At 36.7% G+C, this 23,995-nt stretch overlaps 2 long non-coding RNA genes across 8 annotated transcripts; both read left to right on the plus strand.

Moving 5' to 3' along the window:
- Window positions 1-928: 928 nt before the first annotated feature.
- LOC111402933 lies at window positions 929-15,774 on the plus strand. 7 transcript variants are annotated; one of them, XR_002704376.1, is made up of 13 exons: window positions 929-1,306; window positions 1,446-1,504; window positions 2,582-2,652; window positions 8,665-8,732; window positions 9,387-9,534; window positions 10,735-10,834; window positions 10,922-11,040; window positions 11,128-11,191; window positions 13,207-13,288; window positions 13,386-13,542; window positions 13,697-13,813; window positions 14,958-15,612; window positions 15,692-15,774. It is a non-coding gene; the product is annotated as an uncharacterized LOC111402933 (long non-coding RNA). The 7 variants fall into 7 exon arrangements; XR_002704377.1 differs by having other exon boundaries at window positions 13,734-13,813; XR_002704374.1 differs by lacking the exon at window positions 13,697-13,813.
- Window positions 15,775-16,163: 389 nt separating this feature from the next.
- On the plus strand, window positions 16,164-18,036 carry LOC111402934. Its single transcript, XR_002704381.1, has 4 exons — window positions 16,164-17,147; window positions 17,226-17,316; window positions 17,411-17,874; window positions 17,963-18,036. It is a non-coding gene; the product is annotated as an uncharacterized LOC111402934 (long non-coding RNA).
- The last annotated feature ends 5,959 nt before the right edge of the window (window positions 18,037-23,995 follow it).

Raw genomic sequence — 23,995 nt, forward strand, 5'->3', positions numbered from 1 at the left:
AAAATTGACGTCATACCACATATAAAATTTCTTAATAAAATGATGTAAATTACTAAAATGATCGATTTTTTTTTATATATAAAATTTTTTCGTATGTAGAAGTAATCAAAATGAAAAACTGGTATAACAATTTATAAATCATATAAAGTGATAATAATTTTAATAGGAATTTTTACGTAAAAAAAAATAAAAAAAATTTGACGTCACTCCACGTATAAAAATTCCTAATAAAATGATGTGATTTATATTGAGAAATTTGTCGTGCAAAAATAATAAATATTAATAAAATAATTAATTTTTTTTTTTCAGAAAAAGACAAGTTATGCGACTATTTTTGACGCATATGTTTGACGTACGTTTAATTATATATGATATTCATTTCGATCATTCGATATGTTTACGATATAGTTCTCGAAATGAGCTTCAAGAGGATATAAAAGATTTATGGGTTCGACTAACGTACAATCGTCGAATAATTTTTAAAGTTAGCTTGTTATCGAAATTTTTGAAATATTAGTTTGGAATGACCTACTTTGACGCTACGTAATATTTGCTACGATTGGCCGTTTTGTACCTCTTTAACGGCGTGAAATACTAGGTTGTGAGTACTTCAAAATGGTATTAAAAATGTAATATTTCGATTTCGTTTGATATTACATAATGAGCCCGAAAATTAAGACAAAAACATAAATAATTTATTTAATTTATACAACACTTTTCCCCAAAGTTGCCATCCGCCAAATGTGCCTTTCCTTTTCCCTTGCGACACGTGTTCCTGTTTAAAATTTCTGTAAAGAAGCTTCTGTACGTATAGAACGATCCTATTAATATTAATTTAAAATATTTATTATAAAATATTTATTCTGGTCAAAGGGTATATTGCAAATTATATCAGGTGATAGACTATTTGACTCAATTTCCACTTATAGCCATGAGCTCTAGAAATCCTTTTACAGAGCATTTTCCAGTCTAAACGTTCATGGAAAGTTCCTAAAATCCCGAAAATTTTATAACAACTCAGTTCACTTAAATCTTCACTTTTTCCTCCAAAACCCACGTCTCGATTACTACACTAAACCTCAAAAAACCATTCTTTATCAAAGTTAATTGTCCTTATACTGCCTTGGGGGCTGTTTTTGGGGGAGTCAAATTTATTCAGATGAGTGAATGGGACTGGCCAAGTACGGGCTCCGGGCTCCTAGGATGGGTGCTGGGGTGGGTCCAATTTTGGACCGAATTTTCCAATCCGAAAGGAATCTGTAAGGGGCTAAAAAAATTTGTGATTGGCCTGTAGAGAGCTAAAAAGGTCATCTTTTTCAGTTTAATGATGATTCGGTGTTTTTTTTTTTTTTTTTGTGTGGTCTGAGTTGAATTGTTTTAGATTCTCTTGCCTCAAATTGAAGAATGATATTGTCATTGATGTTAAATTGAATCTACTGTTGCAGGTCCTTTCTGTAGCAGTTTATACTCAATACAAGAGGATATATAATGATTCCGCCCAAAGGTAATGCCTTTATAACTTTCAGTTTCACTTTATTTACATTTCTGCAATTGTCACATAGTACACAAGATTGATTTTGAATATCATTCGATGCAGTTATTGGGTTCATACTCTGACCCTTAGTTTCTATTGTACTATAACATGATCTGAATTTCGAGTTTTTTAACTGACTTTAATGAAAATCTTGGGAAATTTACCACTGTGCTATTGGCCCATGTTTATTTTTGCCTGCAATCTCTGCTGCGACTCTGTCAATCTCGATAAGAAGAAGTTAATGTTAGCGTTATACCTTGGAAGCTAGGTCTGCAGTGAGTTCAGCAGTGACAAAAATCTTCTTTATGTCGCGGTGCTAGTAAATAAAGTCTAGATCTAGCTTTCGCTTGTAAGCCGACAAATGATCACTTGTTTTCTTTTCAAGTATCACCACGATCCAATTTTTCCCTAGAAATAGTTGATCAAATATGAAGATTCTATGACACGTGCTTATACAACACTTATACTCTGTTCAGCAATAGGCTCATTTATGTCGGGACGCTATTAAATAAAATCTTAATTCTAGCTTTATCTTATAAGCTGACAAATAATTGTAAACTGTTTGGTAGTAGCTTCATTTATGTGGGGACTCTAGTTAAAAAATCTTGATCTAGTTTCTCTCATAAGCCGACAAATAGTCACTTTTGATCATTTCAATTCATATCTAGAATTTTTTATTTTTTCTTTTCTTTTTGCTGGAAACAACCAAACAAATAAGAGAGCTTGGATTGAAATGGTATTGAAATTTGTTACATTTACTTTATATGTCACTTATAAATTGTTCAGCATAATTCTCCTTTATGTCAGATTGCAATGTTAGAAAATAAAATATTGATTTAGCTATCTTTGGTAAACCGACAAATAGCCACTTTTGATAATTTCAATTAATATGTCGATTCAACTTTTCTTTCTAGAATATAATCGAAAAAATATGAAGAATTTATGCATGAATTCAGAAAATTTTGCTTAGGCAGAACAAGAAAAGGAGCTGCATTGATTGCCTTCACCAAATTGTTGATATTTTAATCGAAATTCTATTTGCTATAGGTGAAGAAGCTGGCTGTTTTTGCTGCAAGCATTGCCACCACTGAAGCGAGAAATCTGATGTTAAAACTAAAGTTAAATTTTTCGTGCTCTTTGATATGTTTTCATTTGCATTTTTGTTTTATTTAGTCGATATATATATATATATATATATATATATATAGTACATTGATCCTTAAGAATGCTGTACAGATAACTTATACGAGAGGGGGACAATGAGAAAACTTAAACAGAGGGAAAATCAAGAAATCGGTGGTGAAGGGAATTTTGACTCCATTTCTTGTTAATGTGAGAATGAATTTGAAATTGAATTCTTTCTTAATCAGCTTGCATTCTGTTTTCTTCCTATGTGGGTGTAATTCGCAAGCAAAAATTGGGTCTTTGAGTGGATGGTTTACAAGGGGTATTTCTTGCTTTTTTGGTGGCTGTGAGAAACAATAAATTGGGAAATAATGGAAGTGGCGACTGGTGGTACAGGTGGCTCTGGTTGTCAAGGGTCGATCAGAGGAAGCAGTTCTGTAGGACTGGGTCCAGAGGAAACTGAAAGTACAAATCAAAAGTAGTACCAGGCAAAACTCTCTGCCAGAGGCACAAAATTAAATACAAGCAATTGTATGAGAGGAAGAAAATGAAGAAAATCCAGCAAAAGTAAAATCAAGAAATTGGTGGTGGAGGGAATTCTGACACCATTTCTTGAAACGGTGATATGAGTGGTAGTGAGAGGGTGCACGAGATAAGAAAAAGTAGGTAATTGAGGGTAGAGAAACCTAAAGGCAAGTGTGTGTGATTTTTGGGGAAAATGGAGAAGAAGGCGGTGGTGCTTTTAGGCAAATAATTAAAGAACAAAGGCCTAAGGGTTCTAAGAATAAGGAGAACTTAGGACTGAGATAATAAATTGGCAAGAGGGTTTTGAAAACGAGAAAGAGTATTAGAGTTTGGGAATAAAATTGAGGCAATGTCGGTGGCCACTGAAATTAAGAATTTTGTAGGTGGTAAGGTGAATGCCGAGAAGAAGGACGAGGATGAAGTTATGATTGTTCGAGTCATTGGAAAGGGGGAGATCTTAGGTACAATTGGGAATGATGATAAATCTGAAGTTATCGTTGTTCAAACGAGGATGTATTTAGAGATCTAGGCATTGGTAATGTTGGGGTAATTCTTAGGGGAGGTTAGTGGTCAAGGTGTTTGAGGTGATCATACGATTACAAGTAAAGGGAGACCAAGGGGTCGAAGAACAAGCAAAATGTTGCCGCGATTGATCTAAGGAGATGCTGGTTCAAATATGAATTGCACGATATAAGCATGTAGTTTTGAAGAAAAACAGCACTTGAATTGCACGACAGCAGTTTTTTTAATTTATGGAGCCATGATTGATGTTCTAGCGGGTTTAACATGATCGGAAATCTATTTTTTACCAGCTTGCTATTTTTGCTGCAAGTGTTGCCACCACTGTAGCGAGTGTTGAAATTAAAGTTAAATTTTTCGTGCACTTTGATATGTTTTCCTTTGCATTTCTGTTTGATTAGTCGAGATTTGTTTTGTTATCAGTAAAGTATCTAATTGGAGTAGATTGATCTTTAAGAATGTTGTACAGATAACTTATATGAGATGAGGACAATGAGAAAACAAAAACAGAAGGAAAATCAAGAAGTCAGTTGTGGACGAAATTCGACACCATTTCTTGTTAATGTGGAGAGGTGAATTTGAAATTGCAACAATCTTAATCGGCTTGCATTTTGTTTTCTTCCTACCTATTAGAGCATATAGGTGGCGAATTATTCAATTCACTAGCAAAATTTGCGTCTCTAAGTGAAGGGTTTACAAGTGGTTTTTGTTACCTGCTTATGGTGGCTATGAGGAAAAATAAATTGGGAAAAAATGGAAGTGGCAACTGGTGGTACAGGGGTTCCAGTGGTGGTGGCGGCGACACTGGTGGTGAAGGGGTCGATGAGAGGAAGTAGCGTCGCAGGACTGGGTCCAGAGGAAACTTAAGGTGCAAATCAGAAGCTATTCCTGGTAAAACTCTTGCTAGAGGCACAAAATTGAATACCAGCGTTTTTATGAGGAAAATGAAGAAAATCCAACAGAAAAAAATAAAGAAATCGATGGTGGAGGGAATTCTGACACCATTTCTGGAAATAGTGATATGAGTGGTGGTGGGAGGCAGCACGTGATAAGAAAAATCAGAAAATTGAGGGCAGAGAAAGCAAAGGGCAAAGTGGGGTGTGATTGTTGGAGAAAATGGGGTGAATATGGTGGTGCTCTTAGGGCAAAGAAGAAAGGAAGGTCAAAGGGTTCCAAGAATAAGGAGAAAGGGAATTCATGAAGAAAGTGATTATGTTGTTAGGACTGAAAAAAGAGTTTGAAAATAGAAAGAGAATTATAGTTGGGAATGAAATTGAGGCAATGTAGGGGGCAACTGAAGCTAAGAATTTTGAAGGTGGTAAGATGAATGTTAAGAAGAAGGATGGGATGAAGTGATCGTTGTTCGAGTCATTAGAATGGGGGAGATCTTAGGTATCGTTGGGAAGGATGATAAATCTGAAGTTTCTATTGTTTGAACGAGGATACGTCATTACAGATCTAGGCATCAGTGAGGATGGGGGAATTCCTAGGGATGTTAGTGGTCAAGGTGTTTGAGGTAACCATACAGTTGCAAATAAGGTCGACAAAGGGGTCAAAGAACAAGCAAAAAGTTACTGTGATTGATGTAAGGAGATGCAGTTCGAGTTGATAAAGGTTGAGAACCCCTCTTAGATGGGATTGTGAAGAGGAAAGGAGTCGGCAGGAGGCCAAAGGGTTTTAAGAACTTAGAGAAACTTCTATCTATAATTGATCAAACTGAGAAAATGAAAGGTTGGATTGTTAATGGAGAAACACAATACATCATACGGTGATGTTGAGGGAGTTTTAGGCAAAGATTTTGTCGGTAATAATGAGGGCGAAAAAAGATGGTCTTGGCAGTGCTCTTAGTAATGAGCTTTCGGATGGAGTTAACCAAAAGGGTAGATGAGGTCTACCAAAGGTTCAAAAAATAAGAAACCTTGATAAGAAAGGATGTAGTAGGCCAAGGGGCTGAAGAAAAATGTGCAACCGAATGGTTCTAGCAAAGTATAAATTTATTGTGAAAGTTCAACGTTCTAAATTTTTTAGGATTTCCAGGAGATGGAGAAACCTTAAATTTGAATTGCACTGTAGTTTTGAAGGAAATAGCACTTGAATTGCACGAAATTATTATTTTTTATTTGGCTGTGGAAGTCATGATCAATGTTCTAATAGGTTTAACGCGATCGAAATTCTATTTGCTAAAGGTAAAGATGTTTGCTGTTTTTGCTGCGAAGCGTTGCCACCATTGAAATGCGAAATCTGATGTCAAATAATGTTAAATTTCTCGTGCTGTTTGATATATATATATATATATATATATATATATATAAAAATATTTTGCACATAAATTTAAAAATTTTGAATTATTTACTTTGCCAAGAGAAATTGTCTAGAAGCAATACTAGAAGATGAGTTGGAGAGAAATGACAGGATGAAAAAGCTAACTACATTTTAAATTGTCCAATGGTAGAGTACCACGTAGCATTATGTAAATCATTATATAAGCTTTGGTGTACATGTAGCAAAATTGAAAAGTTTTTCCTACCTTTTAACCACATATTATCCTAAAAATCATTATTCAAAACTTTTTTTTTTCGAAAGTATAATTGTCAAAGGGGCATTTGTAAAAATGTCCAATTTTACATATGTCAATTCAAAAATATTCACTTTTGATAATATTTGCAAAAATTGCCAAATTTGATATCAATTTTTCTATTTTACGCTTAATGAAAGAATAAATAATTTTATATTGCACATGTCAAATCACAATTAATGCTGGACACTGAAATGTCGAGAACAATATTTAAAGTGTAGAGAAATGTCATGTTCGAAATGAAATGTCATTTTAGACATTTAATATGTCGAAAACATTTAATATTGTGATTTGACATGTGTACTTTTCAAATATAAACAGATTCAAATATCGAGAACGACATTTGAAATGTCGAGAACATCATTTTAATGTAATTTCTCATGGAAACTACTTAGGGGTATCTCGTCCAATTAATTGCAAAAACGGACATTGAAAATTTTTGAATGTTTTTGCAAATGATTGTCAAAATGGACATTTTTTGTAATTTCCTCTATTTTCATTATGCTAGATCCATTTCCTTTAATTATATATATATATATATATTTGCATTTCTGTTTGATTTAGTTGAGATATGTTTATTGTTGTCTTGAAGAATCTAATTGGAGAAGATTGATTCTTAAGAATACTGTAGATAACTTACATGAAATGAGGACAATGAGAAAACATAAACAGAAGGAAAATTAAGAAACCGGTGGTGGAGGGAATTCTGACACCATTTCTTGTTAATTTGAAGGGATGAATTTGAAATTGAATTCTTTCTTAATCAGCTTGCATTCTGTTTTCTTCCTACATATTAGAGCAACGAGGTGGTGAATTATTCAATTTGCCAATAAAATTTGGGTCTTTAAGTGAAGGGTTTACAAAGAATTTTTGTTACTTGCTTTTTGGTGGCTGTGAGAAAAAATAAATTGGGAAAAGATGGAAGTGGCGACTGGTGGTACAGGGAGCTCTGGCAGTGAAGGGATCAATCAGAGGAAGCAGTGCGGTAGGACTGGGTCCAGAGGAAAATGAAGGTGCAAATCAAAAGCTATTCCTGGCTAAACTCTCTGTTAGTGGCACGAAATTGAATACAAGTGTTTGTATGAGAGGAGGAACATGAAGAAAAACCAGCAGAAGGAAAATCAAGAAACCGGTTGTGGAGGGAATTATGACACCATTTTTGGAAATAGTGATGTGAGTGATGGTGGTGGGAGGCAGCATGGGACAAGAAAAATCTGGTAATTGATGGCAGAAAAAGCGAAGGGAAAGTGGGTGTGATTGCTGGGGAAAATGGGGGTGAAGATGGTGGTAAAGAAGAAAGGAAGACTAAAGCGTTCTAAGAATATGCAGAAGAAGAGAATTCATGAAGAAAGTGATAATGTTGTTAGGACTGAAAAAAGAGGTTGGCAAGAGGGTTCTGGAAACAAAAAAGTGAATTAAAGTTGTGAATGAAATTGAGGCAATGTAGGTGGCAAATGGCAATTGAAGCTAAGAATTTTGAAATGGTAAGGTGAATGTGAAGAAGAAGGATGAGGATGAAGTGATGATTGTTCAAGTCATTAGAAAGGGAAAGATTAAGGTATAGTTGGGAAGGATGATAATTCTGGAAGTTTCTATTGTTCGAACGAGGATGTCATTATTGATCTAGGCATTAGTAAGGATGGGGGAGTTCCTAGGGAGGTTAGTGGTCAAGGTGCTTGAGGTAACCATACATTTGCAAATAAGGGCAGCCGAGGGATCGAAGAACAAGCAAAAAGTTACGTGATTGATGTAAGGAGATGCAGGTTCAAGTTGATAAGGGTTAAGAACCCCTTGTAGATGGGATTGTGAGAGGAAAGGAGCCGGCAAGAGGCCCCGAAGGGTCACGAGAACTCAAAGAAACTTCTACCTATGATTGACCAACCCAGAAAATGAAAGGTACATTTTAATGGTGAAACACATACATCATCCGGTGATGTTGACGGAGATTCAGCAAAAATTTTGTTGGTAATTATGATGGCAATGGCATTGTTAAGAAAAACGATGGCCTTGGTAGTGTTCTTAGTAATGAGATTTCAGATGGAGTTAACTAGAAGAGTAGATGAGGTCGACCAAAGGGTTCAAAAAATAAGAAACCTCCTGATAAGAAAGAGTGCAGCAGGCTATGTGGCTTAAGAAAAATCTGCAACTGATTGGTTCTAGTGAAGTACAGATGTATTCGGAAAAGTTCAATATTTTAAAATTTTATGGATTTTCAGGATATTGAGAAACCTCAAATTTGACTTGCACTTGAATTGCACAATATGAGCATATAGTTTTGAAGGAAACAACACTTGAATTGCACGATAGCAAATTTTTTGTATTTAGCCATGGCAACCATGATCGATGTTCTAATTGTTTAACACGATCAAAATTCTATTTCCTACAGGTGAAGTGGCTGTTTTTGCTGCAAGTGTTTCGACCACTGAAGGGAGAAATTTGATGTCAAAACTAAAGGTAAGTCCTTGTTTGAGCCCCATTTTTGGGGGAAAGAATGCATTTTGAATAGTAGATAGAGAATGTGTGGTTAAAAATTAAGGAAAAGTATGGATTTGTGCATAGTATTACTTTATTGAAGAATGTGTGGTTGAAAATGAGCTTTAAAAAAATGAATTTTTAGTAGAATGGGGCTCAAACAGGGCCTGAATTTCTTGTGTTATTTTATATATTATTCTTTGTATTACTGTTCAATTTACTCTTGATTTCATTTGTTGTTGTCTGTAAAATATGTAATTGGAGTAGGAGATCCGTCCTTAAGATTGTTGTGTAAATAAAGTATAGATTTGACAAGAAAGTTTGAGGGAGTGAACCACTTAAATTTTGATTTATTTCCTACGTACATCAGTGGAAACAAAGTATAACTACTGCCATCCTTAAATCTCGAGCATAAGGAGATGTTATTAAGAAAAATAGCATTCTTGAATTTTATCCAATAGTAGACTGTTAAGAAATTTTTATGAATTTTGATGTAACTTCATCCAACGATGAGCAAATTTATCATCAGATTTCTTTATTCCACGAGTACTTGCAATTGCTAGATATGTCGACTGTCATGACATTGTCTTTTCCTCCCCACTTTACTCAGTTGCTAATGCTACACTTTCTTTGTAGGAGTGCTGATGAATTGAAATCTGGTAGTCCACCAAGTGGAATAGGGTTACAACCGGGGCAAGCTGTTGTTGTTTGAGGGTCTCTAGGGACAGCTGGCAATACAGAGGAATGTACTGTTGTTTCAGAGGATTAGATGACCATTTACAATGTATAGAATTCTCCAATAAACTTTTGTTGTCCTGTTCAGACTCGTATTTTGCTGATGTATGCTTAGGTTTTTACCTTTATACATTTGTTTCAGCAAAATGGTGCCCATACAAACTAGAATATTACAATCATTTTAATAGACACATGCTTTATCATAGCATCACAGATAGAGGGAAATGAAAATAATGCATGTCAATAATACAAACGTTAGTCTGCAGACCTCATTCACGAAGATCACTTTGTTGTTGACTCTTGCAAAAGTCAACTTTTATCAAGTGTGTGAGGGGTTATAGGTTTTTTTAAGTAAAAAGTAATATGAAAAATCCAAAATGATGTAAATATGGGGCTACTTATTGCTAGTAAAGGCATGAGATCAAGGTGATCTTCCTTTGTCCCATTAAGTTGATGGCATCCCGCAATATGGATGCTTCAAATAAATTGGTGTACGTAAAAACCACAGTTTTGCCTGGCATATCGCATTCTCATTGTTTACTTTTTAACCCCTTTTTAGCATGTTTTGTTGTTTATAATTTCTCAAGCTTTTTGTACGAGTATGGATATGTCCCTTCAACTAATCATGTCAAATAAATGTAGAGAAGAAGGGAATACTCCAAAGAATAAAGATTGTTAGGCCTTTACTATTCTTTGCATTATGAGTATTATGTCTTATGGGCCTCTAAGGTGGCAGCTGGTGTTGTCACATCGAAGGTTCGGTTTTTTAATGCTATTCTTATATAAAGGTACGAGAATATAATAACAAAAATTTCAAGAACATAGTAAGAAAATTATTTTATAACTAATTTGTTTTTGAGATTTAAGTTTTATATATATTTCTTCCAGGATGTCACCAAACACGAATAGTGGGTCAATGTATCACCAATGCCTGAAGAATGATTATATTGGTGTTGTCATCTGTTTAAAATGCAAGAAGAAACGCTACTGTTATTAGTGCATTGCAAAGTGGTAAAGAGAGTTACTAGTTCCTTTCACTGACAAAATTGTAAATATATTTTCCATGAATGATCACTGACTTCATAGATTTTGAGGTGGGAAATAGAAGAAACTTCACCTATTATGCATCTCAAACTTCTTTAGGAAGTTTCACTGAATATAATTATGCTGATCTACGTGGTAGATGTAATCATATTTATGAGTTGATAAAATATCAGGTTATATTTTTGAAATGTGTGTAATGAACTAGGTATCCCAAGAGGAGAGAAGAGGAAAATTTGAAATCATGCCCATGTTGCTGTGGAAATTACAATTGCAAAGCTTGGCATTAAGCAGTTGTACATGTAAAGGTATCATGGCCTCACTTAAGGTATCATTGTTCTACGTTATTTCCGTATTTTTTGACATAGTTTGGTTGTTATCGGGGCGCTGTCTAGAAACCAATGAGAGTATCAGAGTTGAAAGGTCCCCAATTTGCTAGTTAATGTTCTACCTGTCCTGAGGCATACACAACAAGAGCAGAGGTCTCAGCCAGACATTGAAGCCTGCATACGTGGTACTATACTAACGTTGAATTTGTCTTTCTACTTGATATATATCACTCAGAGTTCTAATAATGCCTTTGTGTTTATATCATTTTAAGGTGCTCAATTGACCGAGGATGATATAGTGTTTGCAGCATTTGAAGAAGATGATCGCGTATACTGGTATGTTCACCAGCTATGACTTGATTATTCTTCTCTTAACTCTCAAGTTGAGGATATGATTGAGCAGAATTGTCGGGATTTGACTAATTCTTTTGAAAAAGCACTTGAATTGCACGATATAAGGAAAGCAGTTTAAGATACTCAGTAATGTCAGTTTATTAAGAAATTTAGAGCAAATAAAATGTATGCTATATAGGAGGAAATCTATAAAATTGGGAAGCTCTTCCCTGCAGTAAACTATGCTGATACAAATCATCTTCACACAGAAACCCTTTATATGTCCAAAGGATTCAAACATTGTGTGTCCCGACTCCCTTGTAGAATGCCATCAAGTTCTCTTCCTAATTGCTAACCATAAGTACGGGCAGCGCACAATAGCAAATCACCTTCGGGAAAATAAATTAGAAGATAAAGGACATGATAGTATAAAGAGGCCTAAAACAATAGACATATCACTTTTTCTAGGAAACATGGAAAGAAATTAATGATAAATATTAAATATAACCTTTTTTTTAATAAAAAATGTAGTAAGTCAAATGCAAAAGTGAACCCCACAAAATTACATTCCATTAGATTTTAACTCACTCGTGAAAGTGCTTTAATCACTGGGACAAAATAAAGTAGCACAAGATCATTATTTTAAGGACAAGTATTTATTAAGGAAGAAGCACTTGAATTGCACGGTAGCAAATTTTTACTATTTAGCTATTGCAGCCAGGATCGGTGTTCTATTAGGTTTATCATGATCACATTTAGCCCCTGTTTGGGCTCTATTAAAATGTGTTTTTGGGGAGAATGTATCTTGAAATAATGATTTTTTTTTTTAAGAATGTGTGATTAAAAAAGAAGGAAAAGTTTTGGGTTTATTTGTATTATTGTTTTATCAGAGAATGTGTGGTTAAAAGAGGAGAGAGAAAATTTGCATTTTGGATAAAATGGAGCCCAAGCAGGGGCTTATATTTGCTACAGGTAAAGAAGCTTGCTGTTTTTGCTGCAAGTGTTGCCACCACTGAAGCGAGAAATCTGATGTTAAAACTAAAGTGAAAATTCTTATGCTATTTGATATGTTGTCTTCTCTTTTTTATTCCTGTTCGAGTTGATCTTGGTTTATTTTGTTGTTGTAAGTGTCATTGGAGTGGATCCTTCCTTAAGATTGTGTAAAGATAATTAATTGGAAAATTTGATGAATTTAAGGACCTACATATAGAAGCTGAAACAATGTAAATATGCTACTACCACCCTTAAATGCTGAGCATAACCCTCTTTAGCTGGGGATATTGTAAAGAAAAATAGCATTCTTGAATTTTATCTAATGTAGTCTGTTGAGGAATTTTGATGAGTTTTGATTTAACTTTATATGAAGATGAGCAAAATTATCATCGGAATTCGTTATTCCACGAGCACTTGAAATTGCTAGATATGTAGTGATATTTTCTTTCCCTTTTTCTTTTTCACTTTTTCCACTTCTTATTCTGTACTTGTTGCTAATGCTAATTTTCTTCATAGAATTGCTGATGTATCGAATTCGTGTAGTCTACCTAGCACGATAGGACGACACTTAGGGAAAGCTGTTATAGTTTGAGGGCTCTTTGGGGACAATACTGAAAATATAGAGAAATTTAGTATTGCTTCAGATGATCAAGATGGCCATCTATAGTATGCTTAAAAATTTTTCATTACCCTTTTGATAAACTCTTGCTGTCCTGTTTGAACTCATGTTTTGCTAATGTATGTTTAGGTTTCAACCTTTGTACATTTGTTTCAGCACGTGCCCCCATACAAACTTGAAATGTTACATACATTTTGGTAGACAGAGATGCTTAATCATAGCATCATAGATAGACATGTTGGGGGTGCGGGGAGTTCAGTTCTGTGTATATGTAATGCACCAAGTTGTGAAATTTCTGCATGCAGTTGTTTAAGAACACAAAAATTCAGTACGTTATATCTTGTTTTCATATTTCTATTCATGTTTGCTAATTCAATTATATGACAATGCACGTCAACTGCTCCAGGATATTCTTCGTTGAATCTTGGTGTGAGCCTACTCGACCTTTTGTAAAGAAAGGGGAGGATATCGTTTCGCACTTTGAAACAGTTAAGATTTTCTTTTTTAATCCTGTCTACAGTCCTTACCAAACAAGCACTTTTTCAGTTTCCTTAGGAAATATGTTTTAATGATGATGTATTTCAGGGGGACACACAACAGAGAGGAACCCTGGCTCACTGGAAAAAAAAAAGAAGTTTGCTAAAACGAGATGGGAATCTGAGGTAGAATGTTCAAACGAGCTTCGAGGTATAAATGAACCTCGAACTGCGTGAAAAAAATTCACCTGACCAGCTTCAGAAAGGTGAGAACGCTGATGGCAAATTGAGGAAATACACGAAAATAGCTCTTCCACTTTAGCAAAATTTGACAATGGCCTTTGACCCATTAAATGAATTAAAAAAAACAAATTAAGTTAAAAAAAAAACTTCACAGTAAAAGACGATTTTACCCTTCAGACTGTTTGAAAAATTCTGACCGACCAACCGACGCCAGAAATTTGAACGATCAACCACCGGCAACTACACCAACATCGCAGTCAATGATCATCATCTACACCGGAAATAAAATAACTTGTTAGTTTTCATCACTTTTTGTTTCAGTAGAAAATTTTTTGAATTAGTAAAATTAGCATTTTCCTTACTAATTTCGGTTTAATTAGATCCATGAGTATGAGTAGTTAGATTGTGGGCATGTTGGGAGTGTGAAAAATGTGGATTTTTTGCTTTTTTTGGACCTCAGTCGTCGGGAATGGCGGTTCCCGGCTGCCTGCCGTTAACAGTCGGTTTCAGTCTGGGTTAACAGTCTGGGCCGACTGTTAACGGCCCATACTGTTATATATTTAATTTTTATTTGTTTTTTATAATTTTTGTAATTAATTAAATTTTTTATTTGATTAAATAGTAATTATGTTATTTATTTATTTAATTTTTATCATTGTCAATATAATATAATAATTGAAATATTGTAAAATTAACAATGTTGATTCTTTTTTTTTTTTTTATGAAATTATCTTTAATTTACTTTTTCAAATTTATTTAAATAATATGAAGTCTTTACATTTTAAAAAAAGGTAAAGTAATTATTTATTTAATTTTTATATTTGTCTTTTATATAATTTAATAATTGAATACCTAATATTGTTCGAAATTAACAATTTGTTTTGTTCCTTTTATTGTTCTTTTATGAAAATCTTTAATTTTTTTTCAATTTATTTAAATAATATAAATGGACTTTACATTTTTTGAAAATGTAAAGTAATTATTTATTTAATTTTTATATTTGTCTTTTATATAATTTAATAATTAAAATATTCTAAAATAATATAAATAGTCTTTACATTTTTCGAAAATGTATTTAATTTGAAATTTTTTATTTGTAAATATATTTTTCAAATAATAATTATTTTATTTAATTATTTAATTTTTATAATTTAATAATTGAATACCTAATATTGTTAGAAATTAACAATTTGTTTTGTTCCTTTTATTGTTCTTTTATGAAAATCTTTAATTTTTTTTCAATTTATTTAAATAATATTTATATTGTTTAATTTTTTTGACAATACATTCAATTTGATTTGTTGTTTTTTGTAAATATATTTTTCAAATGTAATATTTGTGATTGTATGGTAGTTAGAGTTCGGTTCCCTTAATTTTGTGAGATTATTCTTTCTTTTGTTATCTCTTGTTTAATGCTATAACATTTAAATTTTTACAGGATGGAGTATCATTTAGATGCAGAGTTGAGACGGATGTTGGGGAAAGCTACTTGAAACAGTAGTTTTGAGAGTTTTACTGCTGTATTGGAGCTGCTCGATGATCAGCACGGAGATATGCTACGATAGTCCTTCTTGTGGTCATTGTACCAGTTGCGAGAGGTGCAGTACTCAGGACAGATCATTGATGCACTTCTATGTCGGCTTCTGAGGCCAGTCGACGGCGATTCGCTCCAGTTCGATATCGGGGGCAAGGTCATCAGTTTCTCGATGTTTGAGTTTACATTGATCACTGGACTGAGGATTACGGGCGACGATGCAGCCATGGAGAGAAGTAATAGGCTGTACGAGACGTACTTTCAGGGACATGAGTCGGTGCTTCTGCTCGACTTGATGGTCGCGGTCAGGGGGTGCGACCATATGCTAGATAGATTGAAGCTTGGGCTGGTCTACATCCTCGAGAGTGTGATGAGGTGTCATCACAAGAAGACTGCCATCGATATTTTTCATTTGCAAGTTGTTGACGACATCGATGCGTTCAACAACTATCCATGGGGCCGAAGATGATACGAAGACACCGTACATGTGTTCACCAGATCGCACTCGAGGCCCAGGGGATCGATGCATAAATACGATACATATGGATTGCCCTTAGCGGTGCAGGTAAATGTTTAATATAATCAAAGTTAAAGTTTTAGTGTATTACATTGATGCTTAATAAGTGTATGTGTTACAGATTTGGGTGTATGAGACAGTTCCTGTACTGGGGGCCCGCTTTGCACAGCGAGGGGAGACACGCTGCCCTCGGATGCATCATTGGAGATCATCGCGAGCGGAGGGATGTCCCACTGGGAAGCAGTTATCGGCCCTCCTCGACGATCCTCGGGTAAGTATTATGCATTTGTGATTTATATTATACGTAGTTTAAAATTTTGTTTACATGGTCGTTAAGTAGTTGAAATGTCAATATGTCAGCTTGAAGTCATACCTGAGTTGACGCGGTCGATAGACGAGGAGGCTCGGGGTCTTGTGCGGGATTTAGGCGTTCCGCACACCCCAGACGAGGAGATGTCTGATCCGAGCTTGTACCGAGATTGGGTATGTGAATTGAATGAAATATAATTTATTGAATATCGTCGACGTATAAATTTATTGAATAATTTTTCATTTTATTTATGTAGGAGGGCGGTCCAGCTGATTGACGATCACCTCCGCCGAGGGCATTGCCGCCACCATTGGCATCACCTCCGCCGAGAGTATCATCCCCGCCATTGGCATCACCTCCGTCGAGGGCATCACCGCCGCTAGTGGCATCACCTCCGCCAGGGCTATTGCCGCCGTCATTGGTATCACCTCCGTCTAGACACCTCCCCCGTCTGTCTCCGGGGCACAGTGATGATTTGTATGCCCGTTTGACTGGATTTATAGCGGAGAAGGTTGGCGCGCTACGATGAGACTTGACGGAGAGGGTTGATGATTTGGGACGAGAGTTGACAGGGAGGGTCGACGATTTGGCAGGGAGAGTCGACTATTTGACAGGGAGGGTCGACGATATGGGACGAGAGTTGATAGGGAGGGTTGACGATTTATCCCATGATGTTGAAATACTACAGTCTTCCGTTGTCGACTTTCAGGATACAGTAGCGGCGCTTAGAGGAGATTTAGCCGGCAGACGATGGTGGGACAGAGGGGATGGCGGAGATCATGATCGAGAGGGTGGCAGAGATGGTGATGGAAAGGGGGGTCACCCACATTTTTGGCGTGATGAGACATTGGAGTCATTATGGTTGTCTATGGAGGGGGTGGCCCCGATGGGGATAGGAGAGGGGACTACGGAGGGGGTGGCCCCGACGAGAGGGGCGGAGGAGGTGGTGACGGAGGGGGAGGCCTCGACTGGGAGGGGCGGAAGTGGTAGCGACGGAGGCGGAGGCCCCGACGGGAGGGGCGGAGGAGGTGGCCCCGGAGGTCGAGAGGACGCCCGACGTGATTGAGGGTAAGAGACATGCTGTTGACGAGACGGAGCAGGTGGTCGGCAAGAGGTTAAGAGTGCCGTCACAGTATGTTGTTTCCCCCTTCACGGCTGAGGCCAAGAGGAGGACGTTTATCGATGGGACGTACCCGAACTTATTCAGAGAGGTGGACAATGCCAAGTGAAAAGCGTTCGAGATAGAGTGAAGGAGAATTATCCCCGGGTAAGTATTGTATGATTTTAATAAAGTACTGTACGCTAACTCGTCTACGCTTATAAAATATTTCCCTGTTTTTTACAGAGTTAGCCGCACGATAGGTCAAAGGACGGTCTCGGACCCTTACAAGTGGTTCCACGATATCACCACTGCGGGAGCTTGGCTCGCTGACGATGTAAGTGAACTATTCATTTCGTGTTTTTTATGTATATGTGACCTTGTGTTTATTAAACGAATAACTCATACTTTTTTGGTGTTTCCTGCTGCAGCACATCGACCTGGTCATGGACTTGCTGCGAGATCGAGCTCAAAGACATCCAAAATCATTTGATGTCCATGGTCGAGTCATATTAAACATCGAGTTCCTGCGTGCCGTTACCATAGAGTATCAGTCGCTTGAACTTATGGGTAACGAGTACACGGTGCCAGAATATATGCTCGAGTGAGTGATAAAACTGTCACCGAGTGTCAGGGGAAAATCATGGGAGGGTTGTACACATATGTACATTCCAGCGTGCATCAACAAACACTATGTTACGCTGGAGATCGTTTTTGCTGACTCGACTATATATGTGTACGACTCATATCATTCATGTTTGACACAAGGCCAGTTGGAGCAAAACCTGGAGTCCGTGGCTGTAATTGTTCCTATGATGGCTAGACGAGCGGGGATAAATGTACATGATAGATTGCGGATCGTTCAAAACACGACGACAACGCGACAGTCCGTAAGGTAAGTGTTTGAATTTTGTTGTTTTCATCTTTCAGATTTAGTTTTTATTTACACAGTACTGAACTGATTCATTCTTGTTCAATTGCAGCGGCGATTGCGGCATATTTGCCATTAAGTACGTTGAATTTTTAAGTATAGGACATAAGGTTGATGGAATCAACCAGTCGTGGATACAGAACTGGAGAAAGAAGCTAGCATGTGATTTGTTCGAATTTAATGCTGACCCGTAAATTTCATTTATATATATGTAATATTTCAATTGTAAATTTAATTATTTTTGTAATTATGAAATAATTGTAAATTTGTGTTCAATGTATATAACATTCAAATTGGAAATTTAATTATTTTTTGTTATTTTACACGTATGTCGAGTATGGAACTATTTTTTCATATGAATTATTATAAATACCATTTATCAAGAATAAATATTGAATATGGAAGATTTATAAATAACAAATATTGAACAGTGTAAAGTAAAAGGAAATATTATTTATTTCACGTACCTGTCTAATCGTCATTTAGGGAAATTTGACTGGTACAAAATTGTCAAGTATGTCCTACGGCTCTGCACCGGCCACACCTACGCGTTCGAGGAAACTCTCCGGTAGATGGTATTCTAGATATACTTGGATGTCCAGGATCACGCGGTTCAACTGCTGGTGGTAACAAATTATGAAATGGGAGAATGTGCTCAGGAACTTTCCACTCAGCTTCATTCGGCAGAGGAAATATAGTCTCGACATATGCTGTTCTCCAAAACTCAGTCGTATAATACAAAGAGCATAATGTTCTCGCAGCAAAGTCTAGATACATGGCCACCGCAACTGCATGATCACATGGAAAACTCTCCAACTGAAATCTCGTACAAGTGCATGTGTTATCAGTCAAGTCCACCATATATGTCGTATTACGTGCACATTGCACGGAGAAGCGAAACTCATCTAGTGCTTTCACATTCAACTTCCTCGCAACCTCTGTCGGTAGATGGTATTTTAGATGTACTTGGACGTCCAGGACCACGCGGTTCAACTGCTGGTGGTAACAAATTATGAAATGGTAGAATGTGCTCGGGAACTTTCCACTCGGCTTCATTCGGCAGAGGAAATATAGTCTCGACATATGCTGTTCTCCAAAACTCAGTCGTATAATACAAAGAGCATAACGTTCTCGTAGCAAAGCCTCGATACATGGCCACCGCAACTGCATGCTCACATGGAAAACTCTCCAACTGAAATCTCGTACAAGTGCATGTGTTATCAGTCAAGTCCACCATATATGTCGTATTACGTGCACATTGCACGGAGAAGCGAAACTCATCTAGTGCTTCCACATTTAACTTCCTCGCAACCTCTGCCGGTAGATGGTATTCTAGATGTACTTGGACGTCCAGGACCACGCGGTTCAACTGCTGGTGGTAACAAATTATGAAATGGGAGAATTTGCTCGGGAACTTTCCACTCGGCTTCATTCGGCAGAGGAAATATAGTCTCGGCATATGCTGTTCTCCAAGACTCAGTCGTGTAATACAAAGAGCATAACGTTCTCGCAGCAAAGCCTCGATACATGGCCACCGCAACTGCATGCTCACATGGAAAACTCTCCAACTGAAATCTCGTACAAGTGCATGTGTTATCAGTCAAGTCCACCATATATGCCGTATTACGTGCACATTGCACGGAGAAGCGAAACTCATCTAGTATTTCCACATTCAACTTCCTCGCAACCTCTGTCGCCTTAAACAGTTTCTCCTCTTGAGCTGGAGCCAACACGCTAGTGCAACTCTGTGATGCCGCATATCGGTCATGAAACCACTGTTGTAGCTTGTTACGAATGTTCTCAATCATTGCGAGAATTTGTAACTCTCGATCTTTTTTAAACAATGCATTGAGAGACTCCGCGTTATTCGATGTCATCATGTTGTATCGACGTCCTGGAAAGTATGATCGCGCCCAATGTTCGATCCCCATCTTCGTCAGATACTCCAACGTCGGTAATAATTTACTTCCTATCTCGAGCATGAACTTATTACACTCTTCAGCATTGTAAGCTTCGACTGCTCTCCTGAATAATGAAACGATGCCCGTGCCCCGACACCTAGTCTTCAAATTACCTTGTATATGGTACATGCAATACCCGTGATGTGCCCCGGGAAAAACTTCAGCGATACCGTTTATATAGACTGTCCCTGATCGGTTATAAAGGCAAGGTTTTCGACTTCCTCGATCATTTCCCTCAGTTTAGAAAAGAACCAACGCATGGACAGATCATTTTTGCTGTCAACTATGCCTAATGCAATAGGGTAAATTTGGATGTTGGCATCTTGACATGTAGCAATAATTAATTTGCCTTGATATTTAGCTTTCAGAGTTGTACCATCAACTAGAATTACGGGTCGCATTGCATTTCGAAAACCTCGAATACATTGTCCGAGAGTAATGAAGAAATACTTAAAACAATTATCGCCCCCCGTCTAAATAAAAAATGTCGTGCCAGGATTAGTTGTCCCCATGTTATGACAATACCTAGCCAATTTAGTATAGCTCTCTTTAGCCGATCCCATGAAATCCTCCAACGCACATTCTTTGGCCTTCCACGCTTTCTGATAGCTCATGACCACTCCGTACTCTCGACGGACGTCGTTAATGATGTTCGAAGGTCTGTAGATCGTTCGTGGATCCTGATACTTGTGCATTATCTGTCAACCAATAAACCATGCTTGAGCTTGCCTGTGATCGTTTCGAAGAATTCCCACTTCACAAGTATGTTCCCATGAATACTTGCGAATTACGAAGCACTCATTCGTGTTCATCTTAGTTGCTCTCAAGCGTCAATTGCAACTGTCTTTGATGCAAGCATCTGTCAACAATGACTTGTTTGATTTCTTTACCTTGAACTCAAAGTTAAATTTTAATGTCAGCCGGTGCACAGCTTCCTGCAAATCTTTCTTGGTTTCAAACAGTTGTTCGACCTGCAAGTCCTCATCATTGGGAGCCACACAGGAAGAATTGGAGGACGGTCCACTTGTTCCAACCTCTGAGCTCCTACCCGGCTCGTATCTCTGTCGGGATAAAGCAATCAAATTCTCATTTGTAAACTCGTTTATATTCTCATTGTCTTCAACTGTCGACGGAATTCTGCGCGTAACAGCAACATCACGATTAGAAGCAACTGTCTCAGGAATACCCACATCATCCGCAGGAACTATCTCCACCGTCTCCCAAAAATCTCGATCATTGTTATCCGCCCTATCTGAATCTTCGCGTTCACCTTCGATAACATCCTTCGTAATTAAAGTCACACCAAGAACAATCGGAGTCCGATGCATTTTATTCAATTCTAATAGATAATTCAATTCAGCATCATTAGTAACGAATACCGGTGGCATCGGAATGGATGAATCCCCATAACCGTTGAATAGATATCTCAATTGCATATCGTATTGAGATTGATCGACATTCAGCTTATTTTGCAAATCGTGGTACATTTCTAAGTATGGTGTACTCTCTGTTATGGGAATTGCAATACAACCACGTATGTCACTCGTCCATCTCCATTCCCACCGATTATTTTCATTCAATTCGAAATCACCGAAATAACACACGAGGATTATCATATTTGCATGAGGAAATGATTTTAATCAACTTCATTTATTAATTATAAGAAAAAGGTCAACAAAAATCAGTGCGGAGTCAGTTAATTGGCTGTTTAACAGCCGAACAGTCACAACTGCTGTTCGACTGTTTACAGCCAAGCAGTCGGACTGTTTCCGACTGTTTGGCTGTTAACAGCCAAAATAGCCAGTTTGGCTGTTTTTGCACAGGAGAATACGGTTATAAAGTTATACATCTGTTCAATTTTTTTTATAGGTAAGATCTGTTAAAAAAAATTTATGCTAACTACTATGTCAACATAAAATTTCTCTATTTAAACATATACTAATTTACTGAAAATGAAATTAAACATGCGTAAATGTACTTACCGATTTGAAGTAATTGATATGAAAAAAAATTTCGGCTTCAACGTTTCAAAGTTTTTCTAGATTTTGAGTTTCAAGTAGATGAAAAGACGAGAGTTTTTCCTGTATTGGAAGCTCGTTTTGAAGTTTTTATAAGTGGGGAAGTATTTGGTTTTCAATTATTAACTAAAAGGGTAGTATAGTCGTTTCAACAATATATTGTTTTGTAATTGTACAAAACATTTAAGGGCATCGTTGTCTTTTACCATACAAGAGACCAATGTCATAATATTCATGATTTTGGAAGTCAAAGTGGAATTTAGATCCTTTGACTGGGTCAAACTTAAAAGTACCACTGGCAAATTTTATCGGGTGGAAAATAAAGTTGAGGAAAAAGTAAAAAGAATCCAGAGCAACACTCAAAAATTCTTTTCTTGATGCGCTGCCTAGGTTTTTGAAATTAGTCATAGGTGGAAACTTGACCATGCCTCAAATAATGGAATACCTGCAAAAGCGCTGGAAGAATTTCACCATTTTACAGTGGATTTTGTGGGTACTTAATGGTTGTCAAATTTCAATTGTACTATGAAGACTTGATTTTGTCTTAACACGTTGCTTTGCTTTAGATTGTTCATACTATTCATTACCAGACTTTTTATCTGAATGAGAAGCACAAGAAGCAGTTGAAGGGGTAGTTCTTTAAGATTTATTTCTTTCCTTAATTATTTTTAATGTGAAATCACGTGGAGAAATTAATCAGAATATTTTATTTCCTTCTAATTATATGTTGAACCTTGGACGTTCAAGCAATGCCTTGGCGAGGCTGTGTTTATTCTCGCTGAGTGCTTACATCAAGTGTGAAACAGACAGGTAAATTCTTGTAAAATATGCTTATTTAATAAAACACGCAAGTTGAAATATTTTGTTATCACTATTTTGTAAGTTGATTTTCTTTTTTCTCTACGGTACAATAATTGGCTTATATGACATAATAGTTAACATAAAGTTGCCCTGTTCTTTTTCAGTCCTGTAAGAAAGTCGCTTTTGACTTTGTATCCCTTTAAAATGTTCAAGAGCGTATGAATTTGACAGAGTTTCAGTTACTTCCTCAAAATCATAGGTCTAAGCTAGATATACTGGAGGTATTTACTACTTTAACACTAAAAATTCTATCTTTTCAGAAACATTATTTCAGTGAATCTCGCACTGGAATCATTAAAAACACTTGAATTGAACAATATAAGCACGTACTTTTTAAGGAAAAAGCACTTGAATTGCACAATAGCATCTTTTTTTCTTTTAAGCTATGGAAGCCATGATTGATGTCTATTAGGTATATCGTGATTAAAATTATGTGACTACAGGCGAGAACCTCGAACTGCTTGTAAAATAAATTCATGCGACCAGCTTCAGCAAGGTGAATTTGTGAAGGAGAACATCAATGGTTGCAATTGTTTAGTGGAAAACAAAATCAAGGAAAAAGAACCGAGCACTCATCTTAAGACTGACATGCCGTCTAGATTTCAGTATTCAAATAGGTGGAAACTCGATCGTGCCTAAAGATTCTCTTCAAAGTGGCAAAGGCTGTCCCAAGACTGTTACATGGAGGGCTGTCAGCCTGCCAGGGACATCTTTTGTAGGCAGGATGTGCCCAGAATAATGGAATGCTTGCAAAAGCACTGGAAAGAATTTCACCATTTTATAATGTTTCCTTCCGATTTTCCCAGTGCTCAAGGGTTGTCAAATTTTTATTGTACTAAAAAGACTTGATCTTGTCTTTACACATTGGTTGCTTTATGTTGTTCATCCTATTCATGACCTGACCTGACTTTTTATCTGAATGAGCACAAGAAGCAGTTGAAGGAGGAGTTTGTTAAGATTACTTTATTTGCTTAGTCGTGTTTAATATGAGATTATGTTGGTGGGGGGGGGGTGTAAAAGCAGAATATTTTATTCCTTCATATTAGATGTTGAACCTTGGACGTGTAAGCAATACCTTGGCGAGGCTGGGCTCATTCCAGCTAGGTGCCCACATCAAGTGCGAAAAGGTATACCCCTCGTAAAATAGGCTTGTTATCACCATTTTGTAAGTTCATATTTTTTTCCACACTTTATGGTACAATAATTGGCTTATAAGCACGTTCTGTCTTATTAATGATGTAATGC

Source organism: Olea europaea, chromosome 11 (genome assembly GCF_002742605.1).
Source record: "Olea europaea var. sylvestris chromosome 11, O_europaea_v1, whole genome shotgun sequence".
Lineage (NCBI taxonomy): Eukaryota > Viridiplantae > Streptophyta > Magnoliopsida > Lamiales > Oleaceae > Olea > Olea europaea.